At 43.1% G+C, this 14,974-nt stretch overlaps 1 protein-coding gene across 1 annotated transcript in view; it reads left to right on the top strand.

Annotated features, from left to right (window-relative positions):
- The first annotated feature begins 214 nt into the window (after positions 1 to 214).
- ACO1 (aconitase 1) overlaps positions 215 to 14,974 on the top strand; it is a 71,066-nt gene continuing 56,306 nt past the window's right edge. The window contains exon 1 of the mRNA XM_054502889.2: positions 215 to 535. The gene's annotated coding sequence lies outside the window, so the exon portion shown is untranslated. The remainder of the gene's footprint in view (positions 536 to 14,974) is intronic.

The raw sequence follows: 14,974 nt of genomic DNA, 5'->3' as shown, positions 1-14,974 counted from the left end.
CGCAAAGAATTAAGGCGAGGGTGGAGAAGGTGGGTAGGGTGGGGACGGACAAAGTGAGAAGGGAGGCGGGCGAAGTGACCACACGTACATGAAGCCTCTCCAGTTATGGCCAAATCATTTTTTTAAAATAATTCCATTTCTTCCCCACCCTTTGGTCACTTCCTAACGCCGGCTGGGGAGTCACATGCTAAGCTCCAAAGTGAGTAACAGACACCCTCGTCCCAGGTCCCAGGCTGGCAGAAGCGGACTCGGGCCGAGGGATCAGCCCTCCCACTTCCTGCGGAGGAGCCCTTCGCAACCCTCGCCTCCCGCCCGGGGCGAAGTCCTCCAGGCCCGCGGGGGCGCCCGCAGGCTCCGCCCCTTCTTCGGCTAGCTGCCTGCCCGTCCCGCCCCTGCTCCGCCCATCGCGCGGTGGCCCCGGGGGCGAGAAGGGGCGGAGCGTGGAGGCGGCAGCTGGAACCGCGCAGCGCACGGGAACGCGTCCCGCTGCTTGGGTCTGGTACGCCGGTCGCGGGAGCCCCGCGTGCAGTCGGAGGTGAGTACCGACGTGGCCCGACCCACGTTCCCCGGCGGGAGCGCCGTCCACCCTGTATCCCTCTAGAGTCGGTGCGGGCCTTTACCGAGGTGCCCGAGGCAGTGGCGGCCCGGGGGACACGGAGGCGAGCTTGGGGGAGGCTGAGAGGAGAATCGGGGACGTGTTTCTGGCGACTAACGTCTCCACCCTGTCCCCAGTCTATGTCATGCCGGGGAGAGGAACCATGGATTGGAAGTGGCTTTCCTAGACCCTTCTTAGCCTTGGCTGTGCGTAGTGTCCTGAAAGTCCTTGCCTAGGGTGTGCGGCCGGTCCTGGGAGTCCTAATCCCGAGGGTGTGAGGCCCGCACTGGAAGTCCTCGCCCAGGCCCGGCTAGCTGGATAGGGAAACCCTTGCTGAAGTTGTGCGGGCAGATCCGGGAATCCACTCCAAGGGGTAAAGGGAAAATAGGATGAGGGGGAAGAGACCCTTCCGTGGGAGGCTTGAACACAGAGCCCACCATGATGGATTCAGAGATCTAGAAAGGAGCTTGGGCTGCAGTTATGACCAAGTCATTTTTTTCCAGATTCAGCTAGCGCATCATAATGGCATCTTCCTTCTTGCAACACACGTAACTCTCTTCCCTGGAGGACAGCCTCTAGGACAGATGTCCCCAAACTTTTCTGGGACTCAGTACCCCTTTACACTCTTAAAAATTAGTATCTTAAGGAGCTTTTATGTGTGTTATATCTATCCATATTTATAATATATAAGTAAGACTGAGAAATTTGTACTATATTTAATAATTCATTTAAAAAGAATAGTGAACTAATTGTATCTTAATGTTGCCTATTTTTATGAAAAAGAACTATATTTCCCAAAACAGAAAATTATTGAGAAGAGTGGCATTGTTTTACATTTTTGCAAATCTCTTTGATGTCAAGCATAATTGAAGACAGCTGGATTCTGATAGCTGCTTCTGCAGTCTGTTGCAATATCACATATCATGTAGCCTCTTGAGACCTCCACTGTATACTCCTGAAAATGTGTGAGTGAAAAAAAGCAAGTAACATTTTATTACTATGAAAATGGTTTTGACCTTGCAGATCCCTAGGAGTTCTCAGCACCACACTTTGAGGATGCTAGTGTAGGAAATGCTTCAGAGGCTTCATTCATTGGGCCTGCTGCTTGTTTGTGATCCTTCCTCTGATTGGGAACACACACCACCTCATGCCATGGACAGTATTAACCTTTGGTATCTGGAACCAAGTTTGATCTCACTTTGAAAACCGTGTACTAGGTCCCCACGTGAGGCTGTGATGAACCTTGCCAACCTCCTGAAAAGTCAGCAAGGCTTCGCACATGCCTTTGATTGTTTCTGTGCTTGCAGAGCTGACCTGTCTGTGCATCAGGATTACAACAGTGATGTGACAAACAGGACCTGTAGGCTCAAAAAAGTGCCAATGGGGAGACCGTGCCAAGTGTGTAGGGGTTCCTGTGAGAGTTACCAAGTAGTCAGGAAGTTATTTCCAAAAGAACAAGGAGGCATGCTTTTGCCTTCCCTTGCGTGTGTTCATTTCTGTTTGCAGTTGCATGGTGATTAGCCTTGAGTATATTGGAATAATGATTCCCAGTCTTGACGTTCTTTCACTTTCCACTTTCAGAGGGTGTCACTCTGAGTGATGCTTCCTCAGCCCCTATCAAAAAGCAGTTTCCCCCATCCTGGAGTGTGGTAGGTGAGGTCCTTCACGGGACTCTTTCCTTAGCTTTGTGCCTTGTCAGAACAAGTTCAAGACAGATGTTATGTGTATATTTATGGGAGGAAGAAATTTTCTAACTCCATCCTTCCTTTTGTTCCTTCATCCATAGAGCCTCTTGTGCTCTGATGGATCAGTTTAAATGGTACGGCCGATACTTGAGAAATGTTGTGTGCACATGAGCATGTTGTGTGTGTTGTACAATCCACAGGTGAGAAGGAGAAGTCCACAGGAGAAGGAAATGGGATCTAAACTCTGAGCACCTGCTGTGTTTTTTGTATTAAAAAATTCCACTTTGATGGTGGAGTCTCATTCCTTCATTCTTTCAGTAGATTTTTATTGGCCACCCATTTCTCATGTGTCCAGTTATGTGCTGGATGCCAGGAAAGTAGTGAGCACAAAAGATGCAGTCCCTGTCTTTCTGGCAATTACGGTCTGATAGCTTAGATAACTGCTGGTTAATTGAGATAGTCTATTGTCAGAGTGTGTACATGAAAGCTGGTCCTGTGTGAAGAGCAGTACTCCCTACCTAAAGTGTGCTTCAAAGGCATGTGCTGAAGAAACCAGAGTCCCACACTGTGAAGATGATGATAAAAACCAACGTGTATCACCACGTGCCTGGCAAAGAACTTCCTTTGCCTTCTTTCCCCCACTCTTCCTTCTACATAGGAAGTAATTTCCTGTGAGGCAGCCAGACTCACACGGAAATTACCTCCAACCTGGTGCCAGTCACTGGGCCAGCCTCGGGTTAAGACACCTTCTCTGGGTCTCAGTGTCTTTGACTTTAAAATGAGGAGTTAGGCCATTGATAGTAAGTGTCCCAAAGAGCCAGTGGTTTCAGAGCTGGTTTATACTAACTAGCATTTGTGCATATCTCTTTCTAACTCCGTGTTCAGTGGCAACACATTTTTTAGATTGAAATAAGCCATGGTTGGGAATAGTTACACCATGGAAATCAGCAAATTCTACATCAGAGCTTTTTTTTCCTCCTGCAGTTCAAGTTGTTAAACCTTTGCCAGCTGACACTGCTATTGTCTGAGCCAAGGTGCTTTTGGTTTGTTTTTTTAGTAGAAAACAGACTCTTTAGCCTAGACAAAGATCCTAGATATAGGGTGTATGATTCAAGTCCTCTAAAATTTTTGATAAGGAAAAAAATCTGTTTTCATCATATTCTAAAATACAGGTCAGCAAACTTTTTGTGTAAAGGGACAGGTAGTGAAATATTTTAGGCTTTTTGGGTTATGGTTATACAGTTTCTATTGCAGCCACTCAGCTCTGCTGTTGAAGCACGAAAGCGGCAATAGACAACATGCAAATAAACAAGCATGGCTGTGTTCCAGTCAAACTTGATTTACAAAAACAAGTGCCAGCCATAGTTTGCAGACTCCTGACCTAGACCATAAGAACAAGAACCATGTTTCAAAGAGATAGTTTTATGGAAAAGGAGATTCTTCAGGACTTTATGCATGAATACCAGAAACTTGAGTCTCCAAGATGAATGTAGCGGGCAGTAGTAACTGTAGAGGATTTGGAATCAATCATAGAAGACTCCATAGTAGGTTGTTTATTTATTTTTTATTTTTTTATTTTTATTATTTATTTATTATTATTATACTTTAGGTTTTACGGTACACGTGCACAATGTGCAGGTTAGTTACATATGTATACATGTGCCATGCTGGTGCACTGCACCCACTAACTCGTCATCTAGCATTAGGTATATCTCCCAATGCTGTCCCTGCCCCCTCCCCCCGCCCCACAACAGTCCCCAGAGTGTGATGTTCCCCTTCCTGTGTCCATGTGTTCTCATTGTTCAGTTCCCACCTATGAGTGAGAATATGCGGTGTTTGGTTTTTTGTTCTTGTGATAGTTTACTGAGAATGATGATTTCCAATTTCATCCATGTCCCTACAAAGGACATGAACTCATCATTTTTTATGGCTGCATAGTATTCCATTGTGTATATGTGCCACATTTTCTTAATCCAGTTTATCATTGTTGGACATTTGGGTTGGTTCCAAGCCTTTGCTATTGTGAATAGTGCCGCAGTAAACATACGTGTGCATGTGTCTTTATAGCAGCATGCTTTATAGTCCTTTGGGTATATACCCAGTAATGGGATGGCTGGGTCAAATGGTATTTCTAGGTTGTTTAAAGGAAGGCCAAGTGTGTTCAAGTTTTGAGGACAGAGCCACATATGGGTCTTATTCCCAACTCCCTCCCTGGAGCCATCTCAGATGTTATGCTGGAATGGATGGACCTGCAGTCTAACCTGTTGTGGGAATTTTGCATATTATTATGCAAAAACTAGTAGTATCTCTAAGAGCTATCTTGATTCCAGGGGCAGAGACAAAGGAAATGTTAAAAAGGATGGAAAGGCCCAGGCACAGTGGCTTACGCCTGTAATCCCAGCACTTTCAGAGTCCAGATCGCATGAGCCCAGGAGTTCAAGACCAACCTGGGCAACATGGCGAAACCCCATCTCTACCAAAAATACAGAAAAAAAATAAAAGCCAGGTGTGGTGGCACATATCTGTAGTCCCAGCTACTTGGGAGGCAGAGGCAGGAAGATCACCTGGGAAGTCCAGGCTGCAGTGAGCCATGATTGCGTCACGGTACTCCAGCCTGGGCAATAGAGTAAGACCCTATCTCAAAAAAAAAAAAAATCCTCATTATATATGTATATGATACATTGTAGAGTACACTGTGTGTGTATACCTGTGTGTATGCGTATTTGTACATCTATGTGTACATAAGTTGTGTGCATGTGTCATTACATATTCTATTCCATGTATTTAAAGTAGCATCATGAATGTTTAGAAGATAGACCAGTAGCCAGTTCTGGGCAGTGGAATGAGGCAGAAGGAAGCCAGAGAACTTTTGTTACTTTTCATAATAACAGATGTGTGCCTATCTTATAAGGGAGGATAGCCTGTAGCATTCATATATTGCTTTTACAACGTAGAAAACCTAAAATCCCAACAACCTATACTTTTGGAAGGAAAATAGAGTTATTTCTCTGATAGGAATGTTGCCACCATCCTCCTCCCCCAATTTAAAAAAAAAAAACTACTTTGTCATATCACAGCTCTGAACTTGTATATATAATATTAGTATATATTAAAATAATATTAAGAGAGAGCCTCTCAAGTCAAAACATTTTATTTAACAGTATTAATGTTTGACTCTTGTCCAGGGTTAGTAATACTAGGTCAAAGTGTTCCTTAGCAAGCTATTATGCAGCCTTTACACTGGTGTTACAAAATACTGTTGTATATTTTTTAAACTAAAAAAGCATGTTACACAGCAGTATTTCCCTGTGATTCTGTATTTCTGAGGAGAGAAAGCATGTGCATATATGTACGAGTGTGCCCCTGCATGTACAAAGGCAGCGGATATGCCAAAACATTGAGTGCTTTTCTCTACGTGATAGAGCACAGTTGCTTTTTAGATTTTCTTCACTTTAGCTTATCGGGGTTTTCAAGTATGAATAAATATTACATCTGACATTACCAAAATCAACCCCTACAGTATGTTTACACCTGGTATGTTGAGGACAGTTCTTCCATCTTTCTTAGGCTGTTTTACCACCAGCTTACCTGGTGGCAGACCCCAGCTACTCTCTCCCAGTGAGAAATGTGAGGAGTGTGAGGCATGGGGAACCGAAAAACAGGCACACTGACCATGTAGTCACATTGTGCTGTGTCTGCTTCCCCTGTAGAGTCTGTCTGACCTTGGCCCTGCCCTCTCACTTCAGTTGACTGGCACTGTCAGCTGACCGTCTCCCTAGATCGACTGGCCTTCATTTCTTTTTTTTTTTTTTTCCTTTTCTCTATTTTTAATGGAAAATCTCAGACATACAAAGTGGAGAGGAGAGTATAAACCCTCAGGCTCAACGACTGTGAACAGTGATAATTGGCCAATTTTGTTTCCTCTATACTTTTTTTTTTTTTGAGACAGAGTCTCTGTCACACAGGCTAGAGTGCAGTGGTGCGACCTCAGCTCACTCCAACCTCCACCTCCCGGGTTCAAGTGATTCTTCTGTCTCTGCCTCAGAATAGCTGGAATTACAGGCATGCACCACCACGCGCAGCCAATTTTTGTATTTTTAGTAAAGACGGGGTTTCACCATGTTGGCCTGGTTGGTCTCGAACTCCTTACTTCAGGTGATGCGCCCGCCTCAGCCTCCTGAAGTGCTGGGATTACAGGCGTGAGCCACTGCACCTGGCCCCTCCCTTATACTTTTCTTCAACATCACCTCTTTTTCCTTCTGGCAAGAGTTGGCATCTTCATTTGCAGCTGTATAAATTAACGAGAATCACTTATTAGGTCTTTTAGGAATAAGCATGTATTGACTGCTGTAGCAAAAATCTTAAAACTGTTCTGCCCTAATGTCAGCCATACTGAACTGCCGAGCAGCCCCTGAACACTTGCTGTGCTATCCTGTTTCTCTACTTGGGTATTTGCTCTTTACTCTGCCTGTGCATCTGAATTCATCTTCCACTTCGTAGTTATCTGTAAAGCCTTTGTTGAATCCCACTTGTAGCTGTCTCTTATCTTTGACTTTTCTTATAACCCTCGTCCTATTGTATTTGTGTGCTTATCTTAGTCTCCTTGTTAGATTGCAGTCTTCAAATAAGAGAAGGAATGTGTGCCTATCTTCTTTTCTTCTATAGTATTTAGCGATGCATAATGCAAAGAAGATACTCAAGAAATACATGCTAAAATAATTTGAATTGATTAAGTTCACTGGAGAAAAATTTTGAGTATAGAAGAAATCCATCACATTAAAAGAAAAATTTTCAAATATGACCTAGGACCAAGAACATTTTCTTTCACCTGTTTGGATTTTAAAAGATTTTAAAGAATCATGGTGAAAAGAGTCTTAAATTTGAGCCATGAAAAGAGTCTTAAATTCGAGCCAATATAAAAAGGTAGCTTTCTAAAAAGAAAATGTTTTTAATGATCTTTTGTCATTTTTTCACAAATATATCTGGAGCCTGTGGGTCTTCTCTAATCATAGAATGCATCCCCTCACCCCCCCACCAGGAGAAAGACCTGAAAAAATAAAACTGAATAATATTGGGTCACTTGTATTGGATAAGAGTGATTCTTGACTATATTTTAAATACTTGTTTTAAAATGTATATTTAAATCTTCAGTAAAAGTAACAGGCTACCTTTAGAGCTTACCATAGGTAAGTCAATAGCAATCTCATGAGTTATGGTAGCTCATGGGGATATAGTTCCCAGAATATGCAGTGCTTTCGTGTGTTACCTCACTTAATTATCCCAGCAGCCCTTGTCATCTGGGCAGAGCGGTGCAGACAGACATTGTTACCTAAAATCTGCAAAGAAGTAAACTGAGGTTTAAGAATATAGAAGAAATCTTGTCCTCAGCAGCAAGTGGCAGAGACTGACTTTAAGAATCAATTGGAAACCAAGAGTCTTTGGGATTAGATGTTGCAAATATGTGAAGACGCAAAAGCATCTAAGCATGTCTTTGGGAGACAGAACAGGTTCTTGTGCCCCTTAATGCCATAGACCTATTGAAACAATATCACACTCTCTGAGCCAGTTGTTCCTCAGATTCTTCATGTTCTGCTGTTATCTCTGGTGTCAAAAATTAATCCACCTTAGATGAATTAGTAAGGCTGTTTGTACATGAGTGCCAGTGTGGTTCTCTCTCATCCTCTTGTCTTGATCTAAGGAGAACCCTGGGCAAGCCCATCTTTGGATAGTGTTACTTGTCTGGGCCACTGCTCGCGAAACAGACATGTATGGGGCGCTTCATTATTCAACATCCTTGTCATCCTTTCTATAACTGCTATTGTGGAATTACATAGCAAGTTGCAAGTTGTGGCATAGTTCATGAAGAAGAGGTGTCAGTCTAGGAAAGTATCCTCCTGCATGATTACCAGGTTTGAACTTTTGGTTGAGAACAGATAAGATAAATAAACCATTGCCAAGAATCTGCTATGTACAAGAGCTATGCTGGGTGGACATTTGAAAGGTACAATTTTGTGTTAATGGCAGAATCAAAAGTAGCCTCAGGATTGGTTTTAAGGATGTTCTGTTTCATAAACCCTTATTTTCTTAGATAAGAAATCAGTCTCCTAAGTGCTGATAGTGCCTATATTATTTACATCAACCCATTCTTTAAAAGTTATCTATCATACAAATTTTGCCAAAATCAAGGATGTTTTAGGGAACATGAGGTTTAGCATCTTGTCCCCATATATGTGGTTTAGAGCTCGGATAGTGTTTTAAAATGAGATTTATTTTTTTTTAAATGCATTTGGTTTTTTGGATCTTAATATGTTAACTGACTGTAAAATGATATCACTTGTGCAGCCTGTTGGGAGGAGCATGGTGCAAGAGAGTTGGTTCTGACATCAGGAGCCTGAGTTTGACTCCCAGTTTGGTCACTTACCATGAGACCATGGCAAGATACTTAGCTCCTCAGATCCTGTCTTTTCTCATGTGAAATGGGATGGTGATGCCCTTGTCACAAAGTTGCCAAGGGTCTGCATTAGAGGAATTGGATTAGATGCTTGGCACCCCACAGGCACTCAGCACATGTCTCCAGGCTGCTGAGCTTCTGGGTGACCTGGCACTCATGGGATAATGCCTGAACATTGTTGCTGTTCTTCCCAGCTTCTGTCCCAGTCCAACCTGCTAAGCTCCAGGCCCATATATGCCCCTGCCCGCTGGAGATCTTATCCCAGATCCACCGTATCTAAAACCAACATCCCAGTTCCCATCTTGTTCATTGGCTCTGCCAATTTGCCCAAATGAGAAACACAGAAGCTATTCGAGACCTATCTTTTTTCCTTACCTACCCCAGCCCATCCTGCTTTCATAACTGTTGCGGGAAGTCAGGGACCCCGAACGGAGGGACCAGCTGAAGCCATGGCAGAAGAACATACATTGTGAAGATTTCATGGACATTTATTAGTTCCCCAAATTAATACTTTTATAATTTCTTACGCCTGTCTTTACTGCAATCTCTGAACATAAATTGTGAAGATTTCAGGGACCCTTATCACTTCCCCAGTCAATACCCTTGTGATTTCCTATGCCTGTCTTTACTTCAATCTCTTAATCCCATCATCTTCATAAACTGAGGAGGATGTATGTCACCTCAGGACCCTGTGATGATTGCGTTAACTGCACAAATTGTTTGTAGAGCATGTGTGTTTGAACAATATGAAATCTGGGCACCTTGAAAAAAGAACAGGATAACAGCAATGTTGAAGGAACAAGAGAGATAACCTTAAACTCTGACTGCCAGTGAGCCGGGGGGAACAGAGCCGTATCTCTCTTCTTTCAAAAGCAAATGGGAGAAATATTGCTGAATTGTTTTTCTCAGCAAGGAACATCCCTGAGAAAGAGAATGCGTCCCTGAGGGTAGGCCTCTAAAATGGCCACTTTGAGGGTGGCTGTCTTTTACGGTCGCAGCTGTAGGGATGAAATAAGCCCCAGTCTCCCGTAGCGCTCCCAGGCTTATTAGGACGAGGAAATTCCCACCTAATAGATTTTGGTCAGACCGGTTGTCTGCTTTCAAACCCTGTCTCCTGATAAGCTGTTATCAATGACAATGCATGCCCGAAACTTCATTCGCAATTTTAATTTTGCCTCAGTCCTATGGTCCTGTGATCTCGCCCTGCCTCCATTTACCTTGTGATATCTTATTACCTTGTGAAGCATATGATGTCTGTGACCCACACCCTATTCGTACACTCCCTCCCCTTTTGAAAATCACTAATAAAAACTTGCTGGTTTTACGGCTCAGGGGGCATCACAGAACCTGCTGACATGTGATGTCTCCAGCTTTAAAATTTCTTTCTTTTGTACTCTTTCCCTTTATTTCTCAGACCAGCCGACACTTAGGGAAACTAGAAAAGAACCTATGTGAAATATCAGGGGTGAATTCACCCGATACATAACTCTCCCTGGATTTGTTCCCTCCTGTACCTCCTCATTGCCTTGTCTTGTTGACTGTAATAACACCGTAACCTGCCTTTCTGACACCAGTCTGGCAGTCTTTCCCTGAGTCAGTCTATACCCCTACCAGAATGATCTCTGAAAATCAAATCTGGTCTTAAAGATTGCAGCTCAGAATCCTTTAATGGTGCCTCCTTACCTTTGGTAAAAATTCAAACTTTGCAGCAACCTGGACCTTGCTCCATCCCTTGTTTCTTAGCTCTCCCCAACATGTACCCTGTACTTTATCCATGTGCAACACTTTATGATTCCCACAGTGTCACACTTTTGTGCCTTTAATGTATTGTTTCGTCTGCCAGCTTATTCTTTCAGTGACTCCCTACCTCTGTGTAATTCTGGAAGGCTTGTGCATGGTGTTGCCTGTCCCTAGAGTCCTTTCTCTCCCCCTCCGATGCTCTGATGCTGGATTAGGTGCTTTTCCCTGATGGTTCTTTATCAGCCTTCATCCACCACACCTGTAGCATGGGCTGCATGATGTTCTGATTTCTCCTACACAGTCTCCATTCTCAGTCTGAGCATCTGAAGGAGGATGGGGACTTTATCCCTTCATCCCAGGTCTGTAAATGTCATGTGTATGAATGAATCCACACCAGTCCCTTCCCATAGACAACGTAGAAAGGCCCAGGTCCCAGAAGTATCAAGGTCTAATGCTGCTTTAGTATTTTTCACTCCTTCAACCCAATGAAATAGAGCAGCCATGCCATTGTGGGAGTCACTGGGATGGAACCAGCTGCTTCAGAGCTGGGCTCTGGAGTCTGATGGACTTGGGTTTGCGTTCCAGTTCCCTCTCTCAGCACGCCTGCATCTGGCTTCAGATTTGCAGCTCCTAACGTCCTTCTGTCCTGGTGCGGGAAGGAATGTGCTGGTCAGAAATAGGAGCATCAGGTCCTCCTGATAGTTGCCTTTCTTAGGTAAAATCAGTAAATATACGGGTTTACATATTGAGCTCTGAGAATTTTATTAGCATGAGTCATAATCCCTGAGTTCAGTCAGCCCTGATGAGACCAGGTTGGTGAGGTGGGTGGGGATAGTTGGCCTCAGACACTTGGTGAATTCACAGAGGTAAAGATGGCCCTATAAGACCTCTGGCAGCCAGACACCCATCCTCTTGTGGTGACGGCCTTTCTTTCTAATTCCTAATTCCTAAAGTTTGAGTTAGAAAAGTTCATTGCCGCAATCTGCGAAATGAGTTCAGGAGCCTGAGGAAATGATGCTGCTTTCTTAAAGATTGGATCTCAACTGGACCTGCTTTGTAATACCTTTTTTGAAAGTACAGCTGTCTTCACCCACTACTTATCCTCCTCTTAAAACATAAATGCAGGCTGGGTGCGGTGGCTCACACCTATAACCCCAGCAATTTGGGAGGCTGAGATGGGTGGATCACTTGAGGTCAGAAGTTTGAGACCAGCCTGGCCAACGTGGGGAAACCCTGTCTCTACTAAAAATACAAAAATTAGCCAGGCGTGGTGGTGGGCACCTGTAATCCCAGCGACTCTGGAGGCTGAGGCCAGAGAATTACTTGAACCTGGGAGGCAGAGCTTGCAGTGAGCTGAGATCGCGCCACTGCATTCCAGCCTGGGTGACAGAGTAAGACCCTGTCTCAAAAATACAAGCCAAAAAACCAAAAAACTTAGATGCAGTAGGGCTTAGTTGGGGTCTCTGCAGGTGTCATGTACTACACCACACTGGTGACCATGGGGAGCTGCAGGGTAGGGGGCCCACATTCTGAGAAGGGTCTGAGGAAGACCTCAAGGAGGAGAGGATGAGGTCAGGCTTAGGGCCGGGTCAGATGCCGGGTTCTCAGGACAATGCCCCCACTTCTTCCTTTACTTTCTTGCCAAATGTTTCATGACCCCTTGGTGACTTTCTTTCTCAGCCTGTCTCTGGAATTTATAAATGTCGAAGTTCACCAAGACTTTTTATGAAACTCTGCTTATATTGGCCCACAGTGACACTAAAAAGTAAAAGTGAATATTTCTGTGAGTTTGTGCTGCTGCAACTAATTTAAAACGAGCTTAGAGGATGTGTTAAGTCTTTCTTTTTGAGAGTTGCATGTGATGTTCTGCCCCCTCTTGGCCAGTGAGCCCAGAACTAGGGGAGCCCTCAAGAGGAAGGGGCTGCCTGGTCAGGCATTGCTATAGCGTGGCCTTGGTTCCCCAAGTCCTGTTGTTTTTGGCAGTGGCTGTGCACATCTGCCGAGTGAGTCATGATCATTTTTGTGATACATCCTGAGAATTTCCAGTGTTACTTAATAATGAAATTCAGGGAAACAGGGTTAGACTTCAGGAAGTAACTACTTTTCAAGTGCAATCTAATATTTTCATATGTGAGTTAATTTCTTATCAAACTGTAACCAATTTTTGATGTTGGAAGTCTATAGTCTAAACCAGATGTACAGTTAAGGCTCTGTAGTTTGTCTTTATCAAAGTCCATACTGTGGCCACTTTATCACTGTCTTTATCAAAGTCCTCAGTAGGGACTTTGATAAACTACAAACACCTAGCTGTACACCTGGCTTAAAGTGTAGATTTACAACATCAAAATTGGCTAAAGAGCCTCATGTGGTCTGGCCCCTACTACCTCTTGCCTTTTTTGTCTTCCCCTTTTTTTGCCTTCACTCACCCTGGTCTCCTTGGCTTTCCTTAGACCCACCAGGCATGCCACCACCTCAGGGCCTTTTCACATGAGCTTACCCCTCCCTGGATTGCACAGTGGCTGAACATCAGTGAGGCCTTCTTTGATCACTGACACTCCCCACAGCCCCTGTACTTTCTACTGCTTTTGCCCTGCTTTATGAATAGAATGGGTCACCATCTGACACTCTGTTTGTATATTTATTTATTTGTTTAGTCTGTCTCCTTCCATTAAAATGGAAGTACTAGGAGGGCAGAGACTGTGTCTCTGTTGTTCCCTGATGTATCCCCAGGACCTAAAACAGTTCCTGGCACATAATAGACAGTTAACATAAATGTGAATGAATGAATCATTGAATTTTCTCCACTTAGAAAGGACTTTTTAGATCGTTAACCAACATCATTTATAGATTGGGAGACTGAGGCACAGAAAAGTTATATGGCTAATTCAAAATAAAACCATCATTTAAGCTTTTTTTTTTTTTAATCTTGACACATATATAGCACATTCTGGTCAGTTATCCAGGATGAGATGAGACTGAGTGAAAATAGACCACTAACTTAAAATTTGAGCAAGAAGAGACAAGCTGCTGTGAGATGGCAAAGCTTTCTGATACAGAGGCAGAGTTTTGTTCCTTTCTGTAGCATATGCTACACCTTGCACATACTTAGTGCTCAAGAAAAACATGTTGACGTATGTGGTTATATTGTTAAATCCATTCTTTCTGCACCGCTCTTTTCCCCCCAGTTTCTCTCCAAAAAATAGGTAATTGCTCATATGACTTCTCCTTCAAAGTTCTTCTAGTTACAAGTATCATATTTAATAGGTTTTTGTTTTATGAACAGCTAAAAGAATTGAAGAGATGACCTGGTTTCTTGGAAAATTCAGAGATATTTAGTGCAGTTTCCCAGATGCATCCACATCAAATAAAACAAAGAATTAATGTTTCTAGCTCTCCTCTTATGAAATAACCCAGTTGACAAGCCTTGGTGATATTGCTGGCCATGATGATTCTGACCTCAATGTTGTTTATGTTCACATAGACATCCTTGGAATTTTACTTTTGACAAAAATATTGTTTATAAGTAGCATGATGTTTACATACACAAAAGTTAGTTTGGGAGTAGGGCCAATTAATTTATCTTTAAACAGAAATGAAATATAGCTAACCTTTTTAATGAACTGCAGTGAACCTCAGAGATGCAGTGATAGTACTTTGACTTTAGAGTTGGAAGCCATGGCAGTTCAAGACAGGTATATTTCAGAAGGTGTGGGAAGAGAGGAAAACAGAAGGGGAAACCACATAAAATACAGGAGAAATCTTTTTCTCTTGTTTGCATAGACTTTTTAAATCCACTCTTACACGTCTTTAGATAGCCCAAAAAAAGGATTGGGGGATATGCTGCGAGTACTTTAGAGCATAGAGAGATGATTCTCAGTTGATCATCTGAAGGCTCTTTCAAGCTCTACAAGCTCCCCTGGAAACTGATATGTACCCCCAAAACAAACAAACAAAAAACAAATTCTCATCCTCTCCAGCCTACTACTGACAGTTCTGCTGCCTGGGTTTATTCCTCTCCTGTGCTCCTCCTACTGCTGTGTGGAAATCCTGTGATTGCTTGTAGGGTCCATTAATACTGTGCCTCTGTCTATATCATAAGGTAATTAATTATAATATTTCACTATCATAGGAAAATTAAGCTTTGATAACACAAGTAGCAAATTCATAGATTTATATATTCCGAAGACGAGATGGAGACCCTAAAAGGTGAATCTTATTTTTTCTGATCCTTGGCATTTAGCTTAAAGTAAGTCTACTGTTCCAAACATCTCTACAAATCTAGCTATGATAGATAAACATCATCACATGGCACTCCTCTTGAATGCTACTGTTGAATCACTCCCTGTCAGCTGGGTGAGTGTATGCTGACGTGGTTTTCTAGCAAGAGTGATGGTTTAGCATCCATCCATATGCTATGTGCAGTCTCCCTCACAAAACCTGTTTGCAAGGATTGCTCCCAGGGTTCGGAATTTCTTTTTTTTTTTTTTTTTTTCTTTTTCTTTT

This window comes from Pongo pygmaeus, chromosome 13, assembly GCF_028885625.2.
Source record: "Pongo pygmaeus isolate AG05252 chromosome 13, NHGRI_mPonPyg2-v2.0_pri, whole genome shotgun sequence".
Taxonomy (NCBI): Eukaryota; Metazoa; Chordata; class Mammalia; order Primates; family Hominidae; genus Pongo; species Pongo pygmaeus.
The sequence above is the reverse complement of the archived record's forward strand: the minus strand, read 5'-3'. Positions and strand labels throughout refer to the sequence as shown.